This window comes from Saccopteryx bilineata, chromosome 2, assembly GCF_036850765.1.
Source record: "Saccopteryx bilineata isolate mSacBil1 chromosome 2, mSacBil1_pri_phased_curated, whole genome shotgun sequence".
Taxonomy (NCBI): domain Eukaryota; kingdom Metazoa; phylum Chordata; class Mammalia; order Chiroptera; family Emballonuridae; genus Saccopteryx; species Saccopteryx bilineata.
Window position 1 is genome coordinate 66394918 of NC_089491.1, and position 19136 is coordinate 66414053.

A 19136-nucleotide genomic window follows, 5' to 3' on the forward strand; every position below is an offset into this window, starting at 1 on the left:
TGTGTGTGAGTGAATAATACACATGTATACAGATGAGATCAAGAAAGCTATCATGGGATAATTATCTTTCTGATTTTAAATTTTTGAAAATTTTCTGTTATTTTCCAAATCTTCAAAGAGCACATAGAATGTTTAGAAGAGTATATAGCATATGCAAAGGAATGAATGGTGTTAACAATTAGTGGAAAAAAGACTGAATGCTAATGAAAAATTAAAATAGTTCTGTTATTCTGTAATTTATGCAGTCATAATAAAACTGTTTTAAAAATAAGGCTTAGGTGACATCAGATATATGGCGCCGTGAGGGCTGCTCCTGATATCTCCCCTTGAATTTTCAACAAATTCAACAATTAAAGACAGAGAAAAAATCTCAGGAGCACCTGAAATATACACACCAGACAAAGGTATGATGGGGCCAAAAGGTGGCTGAATACATAATCCACTCTGAAGGAAATAAGACGGGGAACGGAGTATTTCGCTTTCCTCACTGATCTGAAGAAGGGTCGCTTTCATCTGGAACCAAGAGAAGCAGAGGATATGGGACAGAGGGAAGAAGCTGGGTTAGGGTGGATGACCAAGCAGAGGAGAGAGCGAGCCTGCTCAGCCTGAGATCGCGGATGCGGGGCGAGCACAGGCGGCAGGCTCCGACAAAGGTTGCCAGTGCGGGGTGCCCGTGGAAGCCGGCACCAGTGCCAGCAGCTTTGTGCATTCCCAGGTCCATAATCGTGGGCAGTGTGCGAGCAGCTCCACCTGGCACCTCTGGCGTGGGTGTGCGCACTCACAGACCAGAGGGCTTAGCCCAAGATTATCAGCGGTGGACATCTGTGTGGGCTGTAGCCAGTGTTTTGTGTAGTCCTGACTCCCTGATCAACAGCACAGGAAGTACACAAGGGCCAGGGTCCCTAGGCCTGGACCTGACCAAGCAGGGTGCCTCCATGAGCCAATACAGGTTTCAAAGTGCATTCCTGCATTTCCGGCTCTGACTGAGATCACAGGCATTGTGTGCCTAAGTGGATGGGAGCAGACCTCTGTGTGCACTGCAGAAGTCATGGGGGCTGGGTGCGCAGGTGGCTTGCTGTGGGCTACCAAACAGGGCACAAGGGAGAAGCTTATGGAGATAAGACCCATGGAGCACTGAGGCGTACTAGACATGCTCGGGGTTCCTTAGAAAGGCGCCTGGGGCCCTGGCCGGTTGGCTCAGCGGTAGAGCGTCGGCCTGGCATGCGGGGGATCCGGATTCGATTCCTGGCCAGGGTACATAGGAGAAGCGCCCATTTGCTTCTCCACCCCCGCCCTCTTTCCTCTCTGTCTCTCTCTTCCCCTCCTGCAGCCAAGGCTCCATTGGAGCAAGGATGGCCTGGGCGCTGGGGATGGCTCCTTGGCCTCTGTCCCAGGCGCTGGAGTGGCTCTGGTCGCAGCGGAGCGACGCCCCGGAGGGGCAGAGCGTCCCCCTGGTGGGCGTGCCGGGTGGATCCCGGTGGGGCGCGTGCGGGAATCTGTCTGACTGTCTCTCCCCATTTCCAGCTTCTGAAAAATACAAAAAAAAAAAAAGGCGCCTGGTATACAATTGGCTCCCAGCCAGCAGTACGGTGAGACGTGCTAGACCTGTCCACCAGCCCTGAGAAAGGCACCAGATCTGCAATAGGGCAAACCTCACAGCTAATGACCCAGGCTGCTGGCTCAGGTCGAAGAGATGTGAGGAGAGGCACCTGGAAAACTAAATGAGACTCCCACTGTCAGAGCCTCCAAGTCCTAACAAGCCCCTACTACCTACAGGATTGAGGCCCAGCCTACATCACTGCCACAGCAACAAAACAGCAAACATTTGCTCAAGAGCCCCACAGGGGCAAAACCTGTAGTATAGCGCCACCTGCTGAAAAAAATAATAATAAAGCTACATCTCAAAACCAGGAAAAAATTACATTTTCTGTAACTTTTTTTTTCCACTTTGGTCATTTTATCTTATTTCCTTTTGCTTTTGAACTTCATTATCCACAGTTGTTACAATCCTCATTCTTGGTTGTTTTTTTTTATGAGGGTTACATTTCAAAAACATTAACCTTTTTTTTTCTTTTTCTCTTTCGATCGCATTTATCAACAAATTATTTTATTTTGTATTCATATTTTTCTTTGTGGCATTTTGCGTGTTTTTTACTTCATTTTTAAATCTCTGTCATTTTTCCTCAGTTCCGGCTCCCTGTTCTCTATAGTTTTTATTTCACTTATCATTAGAGAATTTTCATTTTTTCAATGTACATTTTCAATTTTTATTTTATTTTTTAATTATCTCTTATTAGTGTTATTAACAATACCACTCTCAAATAACATTAAGGAAAAAGAAATCAGATATGGATACAAAAGACAGAGATGTAGCTAAGATAGATGAGGAAAAAATCTCTAGAAAAAAATTTCAATTGCTTGGAAACCTTGGAGTTAAATGACAGAGAATTAAAAATTGAAGTCCTAAAAATACTCAGGGAAATATAACAGAGCACAGAAAGGCAATTAAGAGAGCTCAAAAAACAATTCAATGAACAAAAAGAATACATTACCAAAGAAATTTAAACTATAAAAAGGAACCAGGCCCTGGCCGGTTGACTCAGTGGTGGAGTGTGGGCCTGGCATGCAGGAGTCCTAAATTCGATTCCCGGCCAGGGCACACGGGAGAAGCGCTCATCTGCTTCTCCACCCCTCCCCCTCTCCTTCCTTTCTGTCTCTCTCTTCCCCTCCTGCAGCCAAGGCTCCATTGGAGCAAAGTTGGCCAGGGCGCTGAGGATGGCTCTGTGGCCTCTGCCTCAGGTGCTAGAGTGGCTCTGGTTGCAGCAGAGCAATGGCCCAGATGGGCAGGGCATCGCCCCCTGGTGGGCATGCCAGGTGGATCCTGGTCAGGCTCATGCGGGAGTCTGTCTAGACTGCCTCCCCATTTCCAATTTCAGAAGGATACAAAAAAAAAAAAAGGAACCAAACAGAGATGAAAAACTCAATACATGAACTGAAAAATGAGGTAACAAGCTTAGCTAATAGAACAGTCCAGATAGAGGAGAGAATTAATGACACAGAAGACAGGCAACTAGAGGTACTACAGAGAGAAGAGGAGAGAGACTCACGAATTTAAAATAATGATAAAACCCTAAAGAAATTGTCTGACTCTACCAGAAAGAGCAACATAAGAATAATGGGTATATCAGAAGGAGGAGAGAGAGAAAATGGAATGGAGAAAATATTCAAACAAAAAATCAATGAGAACTTCCCAAACCTGTGGAAAGAATTAGAGCCTCGAATCCAAGATGCAAATAGAACACCAAGTTACCTTACCACAAACAGACCTACTCTAAGACACATTGTAATGAAATTATCACAAACCAATGACAAAGAAAAAATCCTCAAGGCAGTCAGGGAAAAGAAGAATACAACATATAATGGAAGACCCATTAGACTATCATCAGATTTCTCAGCAGAAACTCTACAAGCCAGAATAAAGTGGACCCCAATATTTAAAGTACTGAAAGAGAGGAACTTCCATCCAAGAATACTATATCCATCAAAGCTATCCTTCAAATACAAAGGGGAAATAAAAACATTCAGATATAGAAAAGATGAGGGACTTTATCACCAGAAAAACCCCATTTCAGGATATACTAAAGGGGGTTTTCCAACCAGATACAAAGAACAAAACATTGTAAGTAAAAGTTCCAACAAGATTACAATAAAAACAAGATTAATCTGTGACAACAAAAACAAAAAAGGGGAGAGGACAAAGATTAACAGTAGCAAAGGAGGATGGAATGCAGAAGCACTCATGATGATAATATACTACAATAAATATGATATATATCCTTTTTATTACTTAATGGTAACCACTCTTGAAAAAAACCACTACAGAAACAAATGGCTTAAAAAAAGAAGAAACAGACAAAAGAAGTATGGAATACAACCAAACAAAAACAAATGACAGAAAAACAAGAGAAGAACCAAACAAGATACAGAGCTATCAGAAAGTAATATATAAAATGGCAACAGGAAATCCTCGTGTCAATAATTACATTAAACGTAAACGAATTGAACTCTCCAATAAAAAGACAAAGAGTAAGAAAGTGGATCAAAAAGAAAATCCAACTGTATGCTGCCTTCAAGAAACACATCTATGCTACAAGGATAAAAACAAATTCAAAGTGAAAGGTTGGAAAACAATTCTCCAAGCAAATAACATCCAAAGAAAGCAGGTGTACCCATACTCATATCTAACAATGCTGACTACAAGACAGCAAAGGTAATCAGAGATAAAGACAGTCATTTCAAAATGATAAAGGGGACACTGAATCAAGAAGACATAACACTTCTTAATATATATATATATACCAAACCAAGGAGCACCAAAGTATAGAAGACACCTACAAACTGATCTAAAAATACAATCATACTTGGAGTCCTCAATACACCACTGACGGCTCTAGATCATTCATCCAAACAGAAAATTAATAAAGAAAATATGGATCTTAAATAAAACACTAGAACAATGGATATGATAGATGTCTATAGGACATTTCATCCTAAAACGTTAGAGTATACATTTTTCTCGAGTGTACATGGGACATTCTCAAGAATTAACCATATGTTAGGGACAAAACTAATACCAACAAATTCAGAAACATTAAAATTATACCAAGCATATTCTCTGACCATAAAGCTTTGAAACTAGAATTCAACTGCCAAAAAGAAGTAAACACACTCACAAAAATGTGGAAATTAAACAACATACTTCTAAAAACTAAGTGGGTCAAAGAAGAAATAAAAGCAGAGATTAAAAGATACATACAAACAAAAATGACAATACAACATATCAGAATCCCTGGGATGCAGCAAAAGCAGTAATCAGAGGGAAGTTCATATCACTACAGGCATATATAAATAAACAAGAGAGAGCCTAAATAAACAACTTAACAACACATCTTAAGGAACTAGAAAAAGAAGAACAAAAGTAACCCAAAACCACAAAAAAAAAAGGAACCCAAAACCAGCAGAAGAAAGGAAATAATATATAGTAGAGCAGAAATAAATGAAATAGAGAACAGAAAAACTACTAAAAAAATCAGTAAAACAAGAAGCTGGTTCTTTGAAAAGATCAACAAAATTGACAAACCTTTGGCAGACTCACTAAGGAAAAAGAGAAAGGACTCATATAAACAAAATCCAAAATGAAAGAGGAGAAATCACCACAGATATCATAGATATACAAAGAATTATCATAGAATACTATGAAAAACTATATGCCACCAAATTTAACAATATAGAAGAAATGGATAAATTCCTAGAACAATACAATCTTCCTAGACTGAGTCACGAAGAAGTAGATAGCCTAAACAGATCCATAAGCAGGGAGGAAATAGAAACAACTATCAAAAACGTCCCCCAAAATAAAAGTCCAGGGCCAGACGACTATACCAATGAATTCTATCAAACATTCAAAGAAGTCTTGGTTCCTACTCTACTCAAAGTCTTCCAAAAAATTGAAGAGGCAATACTTCCAAACACATTTTATGAGGCCAACATAACCCTCATACCAAAACCTGGCAAGGACAACACAAAAAAAGAAAACTACAGACCAATATCTCTAATGAATACAGATGATAAAATCCTAAACAAAATACTAGCAAATGGAATACAACAACACATTAAAAAAATAACTCATCATTATCAAATGGGATTCATCCCAGAAACACAAGGATGGTTTAACATATGTAAAACGATTAACATAATACACCATATCAACAAAACAAAGAAGAAAAACCATATGATCCTATCAATAGATGCAGAAAAGGCATTCGATAAAATACAACATCATTTTATGTTTAAAACACTCAACAAAATGGGTATAGAAGGAAAATATCTCAATATAATAAAGGCCATTTATGACAAACCATCAGCTAACATATTAAATGGCAAAAAAACTAAAGACTTTTCCTATAAAATCAGGAACAAAAAAGACTGCCCACTCTCTCCACTCTTATTTAACGTAGTTGCTGGAAGTTCTAGCCAGGGCAATCAGACAAGAGAAAGAAATAAAAGGCATTCATAATTGGGAAAGAAGAAGTCAAGGTTTCACCTTTTGCAGATGTTACGATCCTATACATCAAAACCCCAAAGACTCCACAAAAAGACTATTAGAAACAATAAACCAATACAGTAAGGTCGCAGTATACAAAATTAATATACAGAAGTCTATTGCCTTCCCATATGCCAACAATGAAACATTTGAGAATGAACTCAAAAAAATAATCCCTTTTACGGTTGCAACAAAAAAAATAAAATAGGAATAAACATAACAAAGACTGTAAAGGACCTATATAATAAAAACTACAAAGCATTGTTAAGGGAAATTGAAAAGGATATAATGAAATGGAAAAATATTCCTTGTTCTTGGATAGGAAGAATAAATATAGTCAAAATTACCACATTACCCAAAGCAATATACAAATTTAATGCAATTCACATCAAAATTCCAAAATCAGTTTTTAAAGAAATGGAACAAAAAATCATCAATTTTACATGGAACTATAGAAACCCCCAAATAGCCAAAGTAATCCTAAGGAAAAAGAACGAAGCTGGGGGCATTACAATACCTGACTTCAAATTATATTATAGAGCCACGATAATCAAAACAGCATGGTATTGGAAGAAAAAATAGACACTTGGACCAATGGAACAGAATAGAGAGCCCAGAAATAAAACCACATATATATCATCAAATCATCTTTGATAAAGAAGCCAAAAACACACAATGGAGAATAGAAAACCTCTTCAATAAATGGTGCTGGGAAAACTGGATAGCCATGTGCAAAAGAATGAAACTTGACTACAGTTTGTCCCCTTGTACCAAAATTAATTCAAAATGGATCAAAGACCTAAATATAAGACCTGAAACAATAAATTACATAGAAGAAAACATAAGTACTAAAACTCACGGACCTTGGCTATAAAGAGCATTTTATGAATTTGACTCCAAAGGCAAGAGAAGTGAAGGCAAAGGTAAATGAATGGGACATCAGACTGAGAAGCTTTTGCACAGAAAAAGAAACTGATAACAAAACAGACAGCCAACTGAATGGGAGATGATATTTTCAAACAACAGCTCAGATAAGGGCCTAATATCCAAAATATACAAAGAACTCACAAAACTCAACAACAAACAAACAAACAACCCAATAAAAAAAATGAGAAGAGGACATGAACAGACACTTCTCCCAGGAAGAAATACAAATGGCCAATAGATATATGAAAAGATGCTCATCTTCACTAGCTATTAGAGAATGCAAATCAAAACTACAATAAGATACCACCTCACACCTGTTAGACTAGCTATTATCAACAAGACAGGTAACAACAAGTGTTGGAGAGGCTGTGGAGAAAAAGGAACCCTCATCCACTATTGGAATGTAAAGTAGTACAATCATTATGGAAGCAAGTATGATGGTTCCTCAAAAAATTAAGAATAGAACTACCATGTGACCCAGCAATCTCTTTTCTCAATATCTACCCCCAAAACTCAAAAACAATGGTACATAAAGACACATGCAGCCCCATGTTCATTACAGCATTGTTCACAGTGGCCAAGACATGGAAACAACCAAAAAGCCCTTCAATAGAAGACTGGATAAAGAAGATGAGTTACATCTATACTATGGAATACTACTCAGCCATAAAAAATAATGACATAGGATCATTTACGACAACATGGATGGACCTTGATAACATACTGAATGAAATAAGTAAATCAGAAAAAACAAGAACTGAATGATTCCATATGTAGGTTGACACAAAACTGAGACTCATGGACATGGACAAGAGAGCAGTGGTTACCAGGGGGAGGGGAAGGGAGGAGAAGGATGAGGTGGAGGAGGGGAAGGGAGGGGAGGGAGGGGAGAGAGGGGATGGGGGAGGGGCATAAAGAAAACCAAATAAAAGGTTACAGAGGACAATTTGACTTTGGGTGATGGGTATACAACATAATCAAATGTCATAATGATCTGGAGATGTTTTTCTGAATCTATGTACTCTAATTGATCAATGTCACCCCGTTAAAATTGTCTAAATAAAATTAAAAAAAAATAAGGCTTAAATATAACTAAAAACTTCTTATTTAAATTTCACTGCCCACCAAACTGCCTACAGTAGAATTAATAAGTAGAAGAAATTACAAATGCATTAGCTATTGCACCATAACAAAAACTTAGATAAATTAGAGTATATGTAGTTTTCATACTTGTTCAGTACTCTGTGAACCACTGTGAACTACTCATATTTGTTTCTAGAAATCTTTTAATTTAAGATGCTATGTTACTAATTTTAAGACTATATTCTTACAAGTATCTGTCTGTAACAAATACAGATTTGGGTCTACAAAAACCAAGCTGTCAAATTAAGCATAACCAACTCGTACTATCAATATGCGTTTAGAATTTCTTAGTAATAGTTGTCATATTCATATTTTTAATATTGGCAAAGTTGTTGAAAATAACGATAAATTAGTAAAATTATGTATATAATATAGTGCTCTATGTTATTTCTGGGCTCTCTATTCTGTTCCATTGGTCTGAGTGTCTATTTTTCTGCCAGTACCATGCTGTTTTGATTATTGTGGCTCTATAATATGCTATATACATAATTACATAACATAATTTTCCCCCTATGAATTGGGAAAAGACTGAAGTTATTCAATTAAAATAACAAAACAATCAAGTCCTACCTAATTATCTAGATTTTAAATCAAGCATATTATCTAAATTAATTGGCAAAAAAAAGTTGTTTTTTTTGTATTTTTCCGAAGCTGGAAACGGGGAGAGACAGTCAGACAGACTCCCGCATGCGCCCGACCGGGATCCACCCGGCACGCCCACCAGGGGCGTCGCTCTGCCCACCAGGGGGCAATGCTCTGCCCCTCCGGCGGTCGCTCTGTTCGCTCTGTTGCGACCAGAGCCACTCTAGCGCCTGAGGCAGAGGCCAAGGAGCCATCCCCAGCGCCCGGGCCATCTTTGCTCCAATGGAGCCTTGGCTGCGGGAGGGGAAGAGAGAGACAAGAGAGGAAGGAGAGGGGGAGGGGTGGAGAAGCAGATGGGCACTTCTCCTGTGTGCCCTGGCCTGGAATCGAACCCGGGACTTCTGCACGCCAGGCCGACGCTCTACCACTGAGCCAACCGGCCAGGCCCATAAAAAAAAAAGTATTTTGTTCCTTTTCTTTCCAACATTACTTTGGATTTCTGCCTAATAAAACAAATTTTTCCAGATATAGTTTGACATAATCTTTCACCAAATCCTCTACCTAAGAGAAAAAGCAAATGCAAATTTAAATTAAGAGAAGCTGAAAATTAAAGGATGGAAAAAGGTCAAATTAGTTTTCTCCTCTAATTCGCCTCACATATGTGTCTCCTGTAGTTCTCTAGCTTAAAAGCTTTTAATATAGTAACTCACCAAAATGGATTATCAAACTCTTTATCAGAACAGAATATGTGGCCCTCTATGATTTGGCTCCATAATTTTGCCCTCCCAGTCAGAGCTGTTACTACTTTTCTATATATTATTACACCTTAGTCAAATTAAACTGGCCATTCCCTCGCTATATACATTGGCTTTTCTACCTTTGAAATTTTGAACATGCTATTCTTGTTGCCTGAATGACCTCTACATGAACTTAGTTTATCAACTCCAATCTTTCTATATTCATCTTTGAATCCCGCAGTGCCTATCAAATAATAAGTACTGTAAATATATGCTGAATAAAATAAACTATACCTGTCTTACCACATTAACCATACACTACCTTCTATTATGCTTTTAAATACTAGTATCCACCCCTTAAAGCAGTGGTCCTCAACCTTTTTTGGGCCACGGACCAGTTTAATGTCAGAAAATATTTTCACAGACGGGCCTTTAGGGTGGGACGGATAAAAGTGTCATGTGACTGAGACAAGCATCAAGAGTGAGTCTTAGACAGATGTAACAGAGGGAATCTGGTCATTTTTTAAAAATAAAACATCGTTCAGACTTAAATATAAATAAAATGGAAATAATGTAAGTTATTTATTCTTTCTCTGCGGACCGGTACCAAATGGCCCATGGACCAGTACCGGTCCGCAGCCCCAGGGGTTGAGGACCACTGCCTTAAGGGAAAATACGGTATCTGCATTCAACTCTACAAATATCCATTGAGCTACTCTGCATTTAAAGAGATACAAAAATGCACACCATAATTCAATCTTAAAGTTTAATGAGGCAAACAGACATGCAAACAGGTAACTTTAATATCACAATATTAAAAACTTCAGTATAAATCATATGACCCCAAAAGGTGGGTTCTGTAAGGACAGAGGAATATACCTCACCCATGCTGAGAAAAAGAGGGAGCAAGTGATGTGCAAGCTTTCTTGAGGAAATAACAACTCTGCTGAGGTTTTTAAAGAAGAAATATATTGACTTGATATATTTAATTTGATTGTTTTTGTTCATTTATGTAATTAATGTAAGAATTACTAAACAACTATTATGTATACCCAAGACCGTGGAGATACGATGGTGGATAAGACATATCCTCTGCCCTCAAAGGACCTAAATAGACACTTCTCTAAAGAGGACATACAGAAGGCCAATAGGCATATAAAAAGCTCAAGGTCAGTAATCATTAAAGAAATGCACATTAAAAACCACAGTGGGACACCATCTCACACCTGCCAGAATGGCGCTCACTAACAAATCAACAAACAAGTGCTGGAGAGGGTGTGGAGAAAAGGGAACCCTCCTGCACTGTTGGTGGGAATGCAGACTGGTGCAGCCACTGTAGAAAACAGTATGGAGTTTCCTCAAAAAATTAAAAATGGAAATGCCTTATGACCCAGCTATCCCAGTTTTAGAGATATAGCCTAAGAATTCCAAAACATTAATTCAAAAGAAGATATGCACTCCCATGTTCAGTGCAGCATTGTTTACAATAGCTAAGATTTGGAAACAACCCAAGTGTCTGTCAGTGGAAGAGCAGATTAAAAAGCAGTGGTACATATACACAAGAGAATACTACGTGGCTGTGAAAAAGAGGGAAATCTTACCTTTCGCAACAGCATATATGGTCCTAGAAATTATTATGTTAAGTGAAATAAGCCAAGCAGAGAAAAGATAAGTATCATATGATCTCACATGTGAAATCTAATGAACACAAGAAGTGAGAAACAAAATAGAGACAGAGGCAGAGTCATAGGGAATAGATGGACAGCTGTCAGAGGAAAGGGGGAAGGAGAATGGTATCAAAGAACATGAAGGGATTAGTCAAATTACACAAACAGGGGGGTCCTCAGGTTATAATAGTTCCATTCCTACAATAGTGACCTGAATTTTGGCGTAAATTAAAACACACCCTCATTTAAGTCACTTACCTATTCTAACAAGTTGTAAAATCATAATCTAGAACATAAAAACACAATTAAGCCACAGAAAAAGGAAAAGAACATAGATAAACTGTACTGTAGTAACATAAAAAATGAATGTAAAAAAAAAGCACGACACTAACAGTATAAACCGAAACACGTCTCAATTTTTTTGTTTTCATAGGAGTGAGTGTCATAATCCTGAAACACTGAATGTTCAAGCTGTGGTAACCCAAGGACCCCAGTATGTAACAATAGATACAGACAACAGGGTAGCAATTCCCAAAGAGAAGGGGGGGATCAAGGTAGGGAGAGGAGAGCAAAGGGGGTAAAATGAGAATGAAAAGAGACTTTGCATGGGGCATGCGGGCACGATGCAGGGGACTGAGGGTGTTATATTGAGTGGGACACTTGAAACCACATCAACACAATAAATATTTTTTTAAAAAAGGCATATCCTCTGGCCCTAACCAAGATCACCATACAGATAGGGAGACAAATACATTCTTAACATAACTTTTTTTAAGTGTTATAAACACATACAGAACGAACAAAGAATCATGAAGTATAGGCTAAAAAGCAATTAATTCTGCATCAGGCTTCATAACTATATCATCTGAACTGAACTTAAAATAATATTAGAATTTCATTGCCCTGGCTGGATAGCTCAGTTAGTTAGAGCATCATCCGGAAGCACAGAGGTTGCCTGTTCGATCCCCAGTCAGGGCACATACAGGATGGATCAATGTTCCTGTCTTTCTCTCACTCTCTCCCTTCTTCTCTCTCTAAAGTTAATAGAATTTCATAAGACAGAATAAGGACACTTCTAAGTAGATACAGAAGGCACTAAAGATGTTTTGAAATTGTTCTGAATTTGATAAAATTAATGTAAATGACTGTGAATGGAATTCTGGAGAAAGCTAATGTCTAATTCAAAACAAGTGTCACTGGCAAAACCATAATTAAACTCCTTTTACTCATAAAGGTAAGTCATACATTAAGTCTTTCAGAATGCTAAATACCAAGAGAGCTATGTCCAAGACATTTTTCCTCTAACTTAATGCAGAGCAAAACCATTACTTAAAGATCAGAGTTAAACAAATCTCTTTAAACACCTAATAGTATAAACATGTGAATACAAGAATATTTATTTTCAAGTACTATTCAGAGTCTCTGTTATTTGTTAAAGGCCTAATTTTTTCTTCATTTAGTTAATTGAAATTTTCTCTGCTTTAACCAAATATTATTGTAACTTATTAGATACTTGTTAATTCTGTGGTTTAAACATATTGGTCTGTGCTCCTCTACTGACATAATCCAAGTTTTGTACCCTCTCTCTAGAAAAACTAAAACATGCACACACACACACTCTTTTGCATACTGTACTGGGGGTGGAGAAAGGCCCTTTTAGAACTCTGGCTAAAAGCTTTAAACTTTATAAGGCTTGGAACTCATACTAAACTATAAAAGAGAATCGCAAAATATCAATCAAAAGGCTATGAGGTTGCCCTGGCCGGTTGGCTCAGCGGTAGAGCGTCGGCCTAGCGTGCGGAGGACCCGGGTTCGATTCCCGGCCAGGGCACACAGGAGAAGCGCCCATTTGCTTCTCCACCCCTCCACCACGCTTTCCTCTGTCTCTCCCTTCCCCTCCCGCAGCCAAGGCTCCATTGGAGCAAAGATGGCCCGGGCGCTGGGGATGGCTCTGTGGTCTCTGCCTCAGGCGCTAGAGTGGCTCTGGTCGCAACATGGCGGTGCCCAGGATGGGCAGAGCATCGCCCCCTGGTGGGCAGAGCGTCGCCCCATGGTGGGCGTGCCGGGTGGATCCCGGTCGGGCGCATGCGGGAGTCTGTCTGACTGTCTCTCCCTGTTTCCAGCTTCAGAAAAATGAAAAGAAAAAAAAAAAAAAAAAAAGGCTATGAGGTTAATACTTTATCTTATATAGTGCAGAGCAATGCTATGAGATATAACCTTGAATATCTTTTCATTGCTCCCCCAAATCAAATGAGAAACACAACAAATATTATTACTATCAACAGCTGATACATAATGTAAGATCACACAAATATGTTTAAATGGATACTAGCGGATGGGAATACAAAACCAAGGGTTTTGTAACTTCAGGTTTTTAAAAATGTTAATGTTATTTAATATACTAGCCCTACTTAAAAGATAACTCATAGAATTAATGCTTTAATGTGATTCTAAATTAAAGCCAGTTTTCTCAGGTTATAAATAAAGTAGTACCTTGCTGTGGAAATTAATTTCACATTCTAAACTACAATGGAGGAAGAAACTGAGAAAAAAAAATAAAGTTCAATATATATCATATAAAGTTTGATAGGTGAGTTTTAAATGTTTACATGTTTAAATGTTATTTTAAATGTGGCCCTGGTCCGTTGGCTCAGTGGGAGCATTGGCCTGCGTATAGACGTCCCTGGTTCAATTACCAGTCAGGGCACATAAGAAAAGTAACCCTCTGCTTCTCTCCCTATCCTCTCCCCCTTTTCTTTCTCTTCCCTTCCTGTAATCCATGGCTTGACTGGTTTGAGTGTCAGCTCCGGGCACTGAAGATAGCTCAGCTGATTCTAGCATTGGCACCAGATAGGGGTTGCCTGGTGGATCCCAGTCTGTCTCCCTATCCCTCTTCTTTCACTTGGAGAAAAAAAGTAAAAAAAGAAAACAATAATGTTTAAGGGTTATTTCCTTTAGAAATATCCCAACTTACTCCCCCAACCTTCAAAAAAAAAAATGATCCTGATTTTGATTAAACTCCTAGAACCAACTACCAATTTATATAAAATAGAGAGGACAAAATATGGAGTGGTATTAGCAAAATCCAAGCATTTAGGAGACTCTAGAGACAACCTTGTTTCTGCACAAAATCACTGCAAGACAGAAGGGAGCAGGGGTGTCAGTAAAGGGAGAGGAGAAAGGGAAGAAAGGGAGATCTATAAATTAAAAGACAAGCAAACAAATCACAATGTGTGAACATAGATCATGATTCAAAGTAAATAATTTTTTAAAAAATTAATTTTGAAACAATTGGAAATGTGAGCACTGACTGAATATTTGGTATTAAAGATTTTTTTAGGCGTTTAACAGTATTGTAGTTACATTTTAAACAAGAGTCTTCATCTCTGAAAGTTACAATCTGAAGCATTTAAAAATAAACTACTGTCAATGATTTGTTTAAAATAATACAGAAGGTGGGCATATAGAAAGTATGGGTGGGACTGAACCAGCCATAAATAAGTAGTTTGGAACAGGGTAATAAGCACAGGAGGGTTTCAATAGCCTGTTTTGCTTTTTTATGTGTTAGAAATTCTCTGATAAGAAGCTTTAAAACAATGTAACAACAGTGTAATATTCTATAACAAACTCATGACTTTCAATGTCTCTCCATTCTTTTTTGGAGGAATAATTTAAACACCTAGTATGTATCATGTCTCCTTACCCCACTCCAACACTATCTTTCATTTTTTACCAGTTACTCCTTCAAGTTGTGTTCCATGTGAAGACATGAGTATATGAATCTGCTTCTTATTTCTCTCCCATCTTCCCTTCATCCAAACTATTACCCAAAATACTATGCCAGTAAGAGTTGACAAGTATAAAAGATTAAATAAACAAACAAAACTTCAGTGAAAGAAAAACTTGAAATTGTGACATGAAACCAAACATGAAACAAGTCCCTGCCCTCACAGTTTTTACATTCTGGTGAGAAAGGAGAAAAAATTAAATCATATTATATGTTAGGATGCAATAAATGAAGAAAAACAAAGGAAGTTAAAAGAGATAGATAATGGGTAGGAAGAAGGATAAGATTATCCTTAATAAGATTCTAGGGAAAGGCTTACAATTAAGGTAGCATCAGATAAAAAAGTAAGGGAGCCAGGAAGTGAGTTTATCTGAATTATTATCTTCCAATTTTAATATTTCTGTTGTTACAACTGAGCTTACGGATTAACAATCTATATTTACATTTTTATGATGTATAATTTTTTAGATGGCCTATTTCTCTCTTTCAGTTCAAATAAAATGAACTCTGCTCTTATTTTTAAAACAAACATGAGAAAAACCCTTGAATTCACCAAGAATTGTGTTCTTAGCAGAATTCTGGTGTCCCTTATTATATTTGTTAGACAATCCAACACTGAAATTGAAAAGCAGTTTTAAAATATAAAGCATGAGACCCCATAGGGAGAATAATCACAGTATTTGACCTCTGTGCACATTTTGTGAGAGAGATTTTTTTTCTTATATCAATTTCAAAAACCTGAGAATGTAACACTATTACTAGGTATATAGGTAGTATAGATTGTAACATTTAAATAAAACTGTTCACCTTTAAAGCTTTTGCAAACCCAAATATAGTTGTTATAAATGGAGATATCATTTGAAAGAAAACTTAAGTCTAGCAAATGAGAAATATCTGAGAGGATGGGGACTATCCTTTGGAAGAGACAATCCCCTAACTACTTCATGTATTAATTAACAAATCAAACATTCTGCATTGCATCTTGGCAATGTTTTTTTTCCCCCCCACTAATTTAGAAGGCTTAAACTCTCACAGTAGAGTAATATTAGTAAACTACTTACAAAATATAGCAAGTTAGTCAAGCAGTTTTACCTTAAACTGATTTATCACAATATATATTCTTTTTTGGTTTGTTTGTTATCATGTGGGATGTCTACACAGAAACGAACAGGTCTGAGTTCCCAAGCGTACATCTAAAAAGATGTTAAAGCCTGACCAGGTGGTTGCGCAGTGGCTAGAGCATCGGACTGGGATGCGGAGGACCCAGGTTCGAGACTCCGAGGTTGCCAGTTTGAGTGCAGGCTCATCTGGTTTGAGCAAAGCTCACCAGCTTGGAACCATGGTCGCTGGCTTGAGCAAGGGGTTACTCGGTCTGCTGAAGGCCCATGGTCAAGGAACATATGAGAAAGCAATCAATGATCAATTAAGGTACTGTAACAAAAAACTGATGATTGATGCTTCTCATCTCTCTCCGTTCCTGTCTGTCTGTCCTATCTATCCCTCTCTCTGTCTGTAATAAAAGAAAAAAAAAGATGTTAAAGCTATCAGAAGAGGTTATTTTTGTTTGAATGTACTTTAAGATAGTTGTACTCAAATGCTTTAAATATGAAAGCTTTGTGTGAGTTCTGAGCAATATTGCAAGTCCTTAAAACTTTATCTATAAAATCTATTAAAATAAAATTGTAGAAAAAATTAGAAAGAATGGAAGAATAAAATTAGTGAAACCCACAGTTCCACTATTCAGCAAGTTACATTTCACATGTGTACTATCTCACAGCTTTGGTGATACATAATTTTAACCCTACATTTTACCTATATAAAGTTTATTCAAATTTGTAGATACTACTTTCCTTTAAATCAATTTTTAACCATAAAATATGCTTATTGTAGGCCCTGGCCGGTTGGCTCAGCAGTAAATCATCAGCCCAGCGTGTGAGTGTCCAGGGTTCGATTCCCATTCAGGGCACACAGGAGAAGTGCCCATATGCTTCTCTACCCCTCCCTCTCCCGTTTCTCTCTCTCTCTCTCTCCCCTTCCTGCAGCCATGGCTCAAATGGAGTAAGTTGGTCCTGGGCGCTGAGGATGGCTCTGTGGCCTCTGTCTCAGGCGCTAAAATGGCTGTTTGCAACAGAGCAAGAGCCCCAGATAGGTAGAGCAACGCCCCCTACTGGGCTTGCTGGGTGGTGGATCCTAGTCTGGGTGCATGCAGGCATCTGTCTCTGCCTCCTGTCCTCTCACTGAATTAAAAAAAAAATGCTTATGGTAGAAAATCTAGGACATACAGAAAAGTTAAAAGAAGAACATAAAAAACAACTAGTATTTTTCTACTGTATTTAGTGATAACCATAAACACTTTGGTGGTTTTCCTAAGTCTTTTTTAAGTGTATTTACTTAATATTTTAACTTTTTTTAAAATTATTTTTATTTATTTATTTTAGAGATATGAGAGAGAGAGAGACAGACAGAGATAGAGAGAGAGAAAGAAAGAGAGAGAGAGAGAAGGGGGAGAGGAGCAGGAAGCATCAATTCCCCATATGTGCCTTGACCGGGCAAGCCCAGGGTTTTGAACCAGCAACCTCAGCGTTCCAGGTCGATGCTTGATTCACTGCGCCACCACCAGTCAGGCAATATTTTGACTTTTAAGCATGATTAATTCTGGAACATTCATAGATCCCAGGTGGAAGATGATACACAAAGGGTTACATAATACTACCACTGGGGTTTATTAGTCTTTCTCAATTAAAAAAAAAAAACAACCCACCTAAAATAACTTAATATGTATTTTAAAGATTCCTATTACTTTCTAAAATTATTTTTTTCCATTAATCTGAGAAATAGAGAAAGAGAAGAGAGAGAGGGAGGAGGGGAAGGGAGAAAAAAGAGATGCATCAACTCATTGTTACACTTAGTTGTTTCATTTAGTTGTGCATTCATGAATTGCTTCTCATGGCATGTTCTGATGGGGGTCAAACCTGCTACCTCCACGCAATGGGACAAAGCTTTTTCTACTAAGCCACCTGGCCATGGGAAAGATTCATATTACTATGCAAGTTCCTCAGAAATGAAAACTGCTGAGTACCTCTAATTTTATGGAGATAGCCCCTACAGATTTGAAAGCTAAAATACAACTATAAATGGGTCCCAATCTTCTTTTGCCCCCTGCTCTGGTTTTTTCTTTAGAAATAAAAATATATACAAGGGCACAAATACAATAAGAAACTGACAATAAAGCCGAACACTTAGAATCTATTAGTGCATTTATATTGTATTAAATCTAAATCATTCTCAAAGTAATATTCTCAAAAAGAACTAAACCTAACCTAATAGTCTTAAATTTACTCTAAAACAATACCTTTTGCTTATTCCAGAATAAATTTTTTTCAGTTTTATTAACTGCCTCTTCATAATTAAGCATTTCAGCTTTTAATACAGTCTAATAATATTCTTCTAAACTTTCATCTTTCCAGTGAAAACACTCAATCCTCACACAAAGTTCTGCCTTCAGTCCCTTGTACTTTTAGTCGACTCTGTCCTGGGCAATCTCATTCACTCCCATTTCTTCAACCATCACCCTTCTGCAGGTTAATTCCTAATTAACATCTCTAATTAGCCCTACTCACTCCCCTGAGCCTTCCAATAATTCTCAGTTGAGTATCTTCAAATAAACCCTCCTCTCACATTCTCTCAGCATCACCATCAGCTCGGTTTGAATTCATTTTGGACATCATCCTTTCCTTCATATCCCATATCCAATCGATTGCCATTTTACTATTTTACCTGTTGAATACACCTCTTTTATACCCTCATCCACTTTTTTTCCTACTGCTTATCTTTTTTTTTTTTTTTTCTGGCTGGCTGCTTGTTGTTTATTTTCCACGTGGTACAAAGCACATGGTTATGGGTGTCAGGAAGGCTCCTGCGTGGCTTGGGTAGGAAAGAGCTGGGCTCCCTCAATTTCCTTTTTGGTATTTTGCTGTTTTGATAAAAACAAAACAAAACAAAAAACTCAACTGCTTCTGCTTGCTACTGCCTGCCTAGTCTATGGTGTGGGGTGAGGAGGGGGAAAGGGAGAGAGGAGGAGGTTGGGGAGGGGCTCAAAAGAGCCTAGGGCCAACTCTAGTGGCAGATGGTGGCCGCCCAGGATGGGGAACCCGGTGCTGGCTTTGCCAGGCTGGCCACCAGGCTGCTTC

General features: G+C 38.1%; 1 protein-coding gene across 4 annotated transcripts in view; it reads right to left on the reverse strand.

Annotated features, from left to right (window-relative positions):
* BRD10 (bromodomain containing 10) overlaps window positions 1-19136 on the reverse strand; it is a 131053-nt gene that overhangs the window by 101119 nt on the left and 10798 nt on the right. The gene's annotated exons all lie outside the window — the stretch shown is intronic.